The sequence below is a fragment of the Egretta garzetta genome, unplaced genomic scaffold, assembly GCF_000687185.1.
Source record: "Egretta garzetta isolate BGI_Z169 unplaced genomic scaffold, ASM68718v1 scaffold340, whole genome shotgun sequence".
NCBI lineage: Eukaryota > Metazoa > Chordata > Aves > Pelecaniformes > Ardeidae > Egretta > Egretta garzetta.
The window spans coordinates 1,668,121-1,675,204 of NW_009258377.1; positions in this window are offsets into that span (position 1 = coordinate 1,668,121).

A 7,084-nucleotide genomic window follows, 5' to 3' on the forward strand; every position below is an offset into this window, starting at 1 on the left:
GGGCGGCCGGGCCGCCTGCAGGGAGGCAGCCGGGCCCGGTGGAGCGCTGGCACCGGAGGGCAGCTGCTGTGCTGGGCTTCGCCCGCCTTGTTGTTACTATTTTAATCATGTGGCTAATGATTCCCGGGAGTTAGGGCTGAAAAGGCTCTAGAACGGAGCTGGGAAAATACGAATGCCCCTCACCTTGCGTAAACTGCATGAAAACAGCGTCTGTAGATTTTTATTTATTTGTTTGTTCTCGGTTGCGTTAGTGGCATGGAGTTAACAGCTCTGCGTCACCATAGAGTTTATTATTTTTTTTCCCCTGAACATTATAATCAGTGTATCGTCAGCCCTTAAATTAGAGACTCTGTGATGGATCTTTAAAGTGTTAAATTCAATTACCCTGTTCCTGCTTTCTGACTGTAATGTCTGTTTTGTGTTCCTGTGGTTAACTGAACATACAAGACAGGCTTATCTCATGTGCTTGAGTATATCCTGTATTTACTCCCTTATTTTTAGCTACCATACTGCTTGTCTGCATCTGGCTTGTCACAAAGTTTCAACACCCTTTGTAGTCTTAATGTTGCCATGTAGGAAATCTCCCTAAGGTGAGAGCAAGGGTGGTGCTGCGGACTGACACTGATGTCTTCTCTGGGGGTGCAGAGCTGCCCAGTTGCCTCCCGCTGCAGGAACCGGGGAGCCAGCAGGCACAGGGGCCGGACAGCAGGCTGGTCCTGTGCGAGCCCTCTGCAAATTCCCCATGTGCCTGATGCTGCCGGTTATGCAGTGCTGTTTATTGTTGGTGAGAAAACCACATGACAGAGAGCTGGGCTCACTTTGTCCATATAAATTCTGATTCATAGCCATTCAGCCTGTGAAGCTACGGCAACTTTTGAAGTGTTTTCAAAGTACAGACATATTCTGGGTCACTTTCAGTATTATTGAATATCTTTTCCATGCTGCTTTTGGGGTCTGCTGTGGTTTGAGTTATATATATATGAGGGGCTGCAGGGAGAATGAATAATCTTCCTGTGTAGAATGAAAAGAGAAGGATTTTTAATTTTGAAGTAAAACATCTTAAGCATAGGAAAAGCTAGAAGAATAACTCTATTGGCTCTGTTAAAGATTTATTGTAAATAGTCTCCTTTGTTTTGAGAAGCTGAGAAGGCAGCCAAAACTCATCAGACTTGTCCCAAAGAACCCTAGTGGGTTCTAAATCTCTTCTAAAAAGCCCTGAAAACAAAACAAACTTATCAATGTCTGTCAGCATTACTGATCTGCAGTTATTGAAAGTCTCTAATGAGAAGTATTTTTCTTTGCTCATATTTGGAAGCGTTTTAGCATCTTATTATCTGAGTTTGTAATTTGAGCACTTCATGAAAGATGAGTCTTGTTCTCATTTGCACTGGTAGCTTTTCCTATCTAAGTATCTGCAAACTCATTTCTTTCTTCCCCCTGCCTAACAATTGGTATCTGTGTAAAATGAAAGTAAATTTGTATATATTTTGTACCATGTATCAGGTCTTTCCCCCTCCCTCTCTTCCTGTGCTTTTGTAAATTAGGAAACCTTAGAAACATTTCAGTGATTTAAAAGGTTTTGGGCTCTGCGGTATCAAGTGAGGGATATCAAATTCTGTCTCCTGTTTTCTGCATAGTCCTGCCTTAAAACAGTACAAAAAAAAAAGGCTCTTTATATCACATAATTGAAGGGATAGCCTCCAAGAGCCTTCTTGCTGGGTAATTGTCACAGACACCAACTTCTGCTTCAGAGCTTCTCTTGATTTACATAATCTTGGTGTAGATATTTCCTAGTGAGATGACCAGGACACTCTCTGTCTCTGTGGCAACTGCGTTTCATGTGTGGTTTGGTACTGTGAAACTTAGTAGGTAAAAAGTTAATCTTATGCAGATGCTTTAGGGGTAAGGACAATCAGATCAGTTTTAAGTGATCTGAAAAAAAATTATTTCCTCTTAACTAATTAGTTGGTCTGCTTTAATGTCTGATTACATAAACCTACTTTCCTGACTGTATGCAGTTTTCTAGAAGAAAACAAGAAAATACTGAGATGTCCTATGTGCACACACTGAGAACAATCAGCAGGTTTTACTTTACATTTGATTAAACAAATCCGTGTCCCTACTGAGCAGGGTTCATTCTGGCAGGAATATTCCCTTCAAATTCATCTGTATTGGTAGACATCTATTTTCACTTGGCCCAGGTGTTCAAAGGAAGATGAGATATTATGTCCCTTTTTAATTAGTGTTGTGTGCATGCTTACATAATCGAATCTTTAAAATAGTATTCATGAGTAGGAATCCTTTTTTACAAACAATTTTAGCTGCAAAACTTCAAATTAAATGGTGTGGTGTTGGCTCGGGTTGTTGCTCTCTTTACAAACTGAGTTCTTGGTTCTATTGGCAGCGTGCCCAAAGACGGCCAACTCTAACACTTAATACAGAGGCTCTTTATAATGAACTTTAACCAGTTCTGCTGGTTTGTCTTGCACGCTGCTCGGCCTCCTGTTCGAGGGGTTCATCTCTTCTGCTGGGGAACATCACTCGCGTGAAGCAGCCTACTGGCAGCATGTAGGTCCTGAGGATGGATCTGCGTGATGGTTTCTTGGGCATTTGGGTATTTTTTTTTTTTTAAATCTGTGGCCTAATATTACTCTCTTGAGACAAAATGTACATAATGAAGGCTTTTAGTCAAACATCAGCAAATGAGTCCTACAGTTGGACTATAGATACTTTGCTTTCATTAGGAGGAGGTTTAATTTTAGGATTGGTTTTATATAGCTGTGGGCTGCTGCTGGATTGGGCTGGCCTGCTTTTTCATCCCTGCCAATGGCCTTCTGTTGTCAGGATTGTATGTACAGTATCGGGTCAAGTGATTGTGTAAGGTGTGTTGGATCAGCCACTTGAAACCCTTGTGTCCAAGTAGATTCCCAGCGTGTGCTTTCATGATGAAGTGATAGAAATGGTAAGAATTCAATCACAGATTAAGAATTTAAAGCAGGATCAATGGGGTGCCTTCTCTGAGTGGTATAAATGGGGTTTTGCCAAGACACCGGTCCCTGAACATTCTTTCCTGTGTCCAATTTTAACAAGTCCAGTGCTTCAGTTGGTAGATGATGTTGGTATATAGAAAAAATTGTGGGTTGTTTGGGGTTTTTATTTTGTGGTTTTTTTTCCCCCGTGTTGTTGGATCTCAGATGAGATCTTTTCAAGCTGGAGTACAGAGGAACATGTACGTCAAGCAAAGTAACAGTAAAATTCTCAAGTAGACTAGCCTGAGACAAGACACTCTTTATTTGGAAGATGTTTTGGTAGGACTAATAAACCCCAGGTTGTAGTTTGTAAAGTGTGATTCGCTTCTTTGTTGCATACTCTGAACAATGCTAGGAATGTTTGGGTGTCATTTGGGTTCCCAAACCTTGTGTATAGGAGATGACATCATACGAGGTGAAGCTTTGCAAGTGTTTTCCTGCTGTGTAGTGCGGTGCCTAGTTTTCCTATGCGTCTTGGGTTTGTTCTTGACTTGTATTCCTCAGCCCTTTTCTGAGTGGCAATTATCTGGGAGCTTTCTGAAAAACGCAAAAATAAGAAAGTCACTTTCAACTCTGCATTTAGAAGAGACCAACCAGTTCTTCGCTGCTTTGTTCATTTACCAGCTTTACCTGTGTCACCCCTATCTTTCTGCTGCTGTAGATTAAGTTCTGAGTTCTGTTTAAGTTCTGTTTTTCTTGGGAAAGCGCTTGCCTCTCCCCCCTTCCCCGAAGCTGCTTCTCAAACCAACACTGATTCCGTTCACAAGAAAATACCTTACACATCACTTCCATAAGAATTTTTTCAGATTCTTAACATAATTTTTCTGGAACAATACAAAGACAGGAATTTGAAATAAGTCTTCAAGCAAAATTTTATCAACATGCTTTAATTTACCTCTCCCCTTAAGTGTAGGTGCTTACCTCTGAAGCTCAAACAGCTCTGTTACACGCTATTAAAAGATTAACTCTTTATTCCACCAGGCTTTCTATACTTCTAACACTGGGAATTGAAAATTTTTCAAACCAAAAGCTGTTAGAGCCTTCATTAAAGTTATCTGGAGGTGTGTGGAGGTGTGTGTGACTACATTACACTGAGTAGCCACTGCCTCACCTCCTACCCCCTCCAGCATACACCCCCAGACAGACACACACACAGAGCTGTGATTGAACAATCTGCCTTCCATTTCAGACCTGGGAAACTCCGTATGTTCTTTGAAGTTGTTTTTTTTTCTGGCTGTGTGAGTTGTTATAATAGAAGATGTTCCCTTACCTACTATGTTCTTCTTCCCTTCTGCCCCCCAATCTACTTCTGCTGTTGATTTCGAATACAGGGTTTGCATTAAACAGGAGATGTAACAGCTTAAGTGCCCTTCCACCCACTCTAAAGCTCAAGGCTTTGCCCTGGTGACGCTGGTGGTTACCGATTCACTTCATCCTGGAAAGTGAAACTGCCTCTTTCTTGGCGTCTTTGACAGCAGAGCTGCTGTGCAGGCTTGCGGCCTTCCAGAGGGTAAGGTCTGATTCCTGGCCGTCTTTTCTTGCCCCTGACTCCTTCACATTGTACCATCTCTGGTACTTCATGTTCCCTTCCATGGACTGATTCAGGTTCCTAAATCTGTGCAAAACTGTCCTGGGAAACTCCACAGCTCTGAACAGAAGCTTGTGTTCTGATCTATCTGCTAATGTGATAGCTTCTTCGGTCAGTAGATTGTCCCTGCAACTGTAGGTAGTTTTTGAGGCATTACAAACTTTTCGGTCAGAAGTAGATTGTCCCCGCAACTGTAGGTAGTTTTTGAGGCATTACAAACTGGTGGGCAGTGAAGCTAATGAAGCTTTTTTTTTTTTCCATTTAAGTTCCAATTTTCAAATGATCACATGTGTTAAGAAAATATCATCATCTCAGAAGTTTTCTGAAATCTTTGCTATTGGCAAGACTTCGAGGATAAAGACCAGACTGCTAAGAAGCTATATTATAAGGCATTGAACATCTTTCAGACTCTCACCCCTTATAGGTACTTCGTGGGGTTTGAGCTTTCTTTGAAAATCTTGTCTAATTTATCTCTGTCATTTTCAAAATAATATATTGGGTTTTTTAAATAGCCTAGTATGTCAAGCTCAATACACAAGAGAAAATGAAGACATGACTGTGGCTTACTAACTTCTTCAGTCCGTTGTGAGACATTAAATAGCACAGTGACCGCAACATTTGTGAACATAAACCTGTGAAATGTGTCTTATTAGGAAGACAGCATAAAAATATCTTGTAATATGCTTTAAGGTATGAGTTTTATTGCTTGATTTGAAGGGGGTTTGAGTCAGATATGTAAGTTGCTTTACAAGAGAAGATATAGCATTGCCCTTCTCTAAGTAGATTTTTTTTTAATAAACACTGATTAGATCATTTATGCTTGGGAAGCTTCAAGTAACAATTAGGTTATACGTTTTGAAAATGGATTAAAATGAACCACTTGCTGATGATAAGAAAAATACCTCAGACTTGATCCTTTTCTGTTTGCCTGAAACAAGAATAGTTTCTGATACTTGATTATTACTGTATTACAGGAATACAAAGTTTGAGAGTAGCAGGCAAATGTAGAAGATTCCTTTGATTTTTATTAAAAACCACAACTGTTTGTGTTAGAACCAGAATTGTGTTGGTTGGGGTTTTGTTTTTTTTTTTTTTTCAGTTACTAGTTCTTGCTGATAATTTAAAAGGACAAAAAAAAATCCTTTTTGTTTTAGTATTTTTATACATTTTCCAGTTAACACTTACGATTTGCTTTTGGGGGGAAAATTTTTTTTTTTAATAGGTTTCTTCTTTTTTGGGGGGCAAGCCAATTGCGTTATTGAAGTTGCCCGGTCCTTCTCACTGGAAAACCAGTTTTCCTGATTAATTGCTGAGTTTGTGGGTTTTTTTACATCTTGGGGTCAGACTTGAAGGCAAGGTGGGGTAGACTAGGAACAGACTTGCTTAGTCTTACTTGACTTGACATTGGGTTTGTGATACAGGCTGTTCTTCCAGGGCGGTGTGGTAAGTCATAGGCTTACAGCATGTGCTGTTAATTAGTCAGCACAGGGAACAGTACAGCTGCTCAGTGGCTGAAGACCAAAATACAGTTCTCAGCTGTGACAGATTTAATCAGTTTCTTATACAGGGTATCATACATTCTCTTCCTACTGTTATTTGTTGGGGGTTTTTTTCCTACTGTCACGCACAGAAGAATTAAATTACTATTTTTGATCTATACTAAGTGTGTGTATAAATTCTTGTCATAGGACTACTTACTAGTTGATAATATATAAATTTTGAATGTCAGTCATCTTGATGTCACAAGTGTCTTTGGAATACCTTCTTCAGCTCTTGAGAAGGCAGTCAGCCTAAAGTCCAACTGCTTAACTGCATGTTGAAGATCCCCTTTGCTTTAATTGTATAGCTGTTGTGATTGATTTCCTATTTTTTCAGGCCTTCACAACACTGTTTTTGCCTACTCATGCAACATATCAGAGACTGTTCTCTTCCCTTGCTAGCTTGTAAATACTTGTTAAACCTCCTGGCAAGCCTGAAGTATCATCCTGTGCAGTGATGGCTCTCCACAGGGACCCTGTTGAGCCACTGATAGTTATTGTGTCTACTTCTTTATGTGGGAAAAAGTCTGTTCTGTGAAGATAAAAAGCACTGACTGTACTCTAGTAACATCTGATGAAACTTGACTTTTCCTTTTTTTGACAAGTCTATGGATCATTAACACAGACAAATTAAATTTAAATACTTAAGCAGTAAGGATGGAGATGAGTTGAGAAATTCCAGAAGGGTATTCCAGAGATCATGCTTTATAATCTCCAATGTTCATAATTAGCAGTAACTTGAACTGGTCTAGATTTGTTCACCAGTAGTTGAGATGCAAGTCTGAAAGATTTGGTTCCACTTATGGTGTCATAACTAGAACTTAAAGTATTTGTAGAAATGAAGGTAAGAGGGACTATTGTCATGAGTGATTGAAAGAGACCAGCAACACAAAAGGACATACAAAAAGCTCCAGGGGGCTGGAACACAC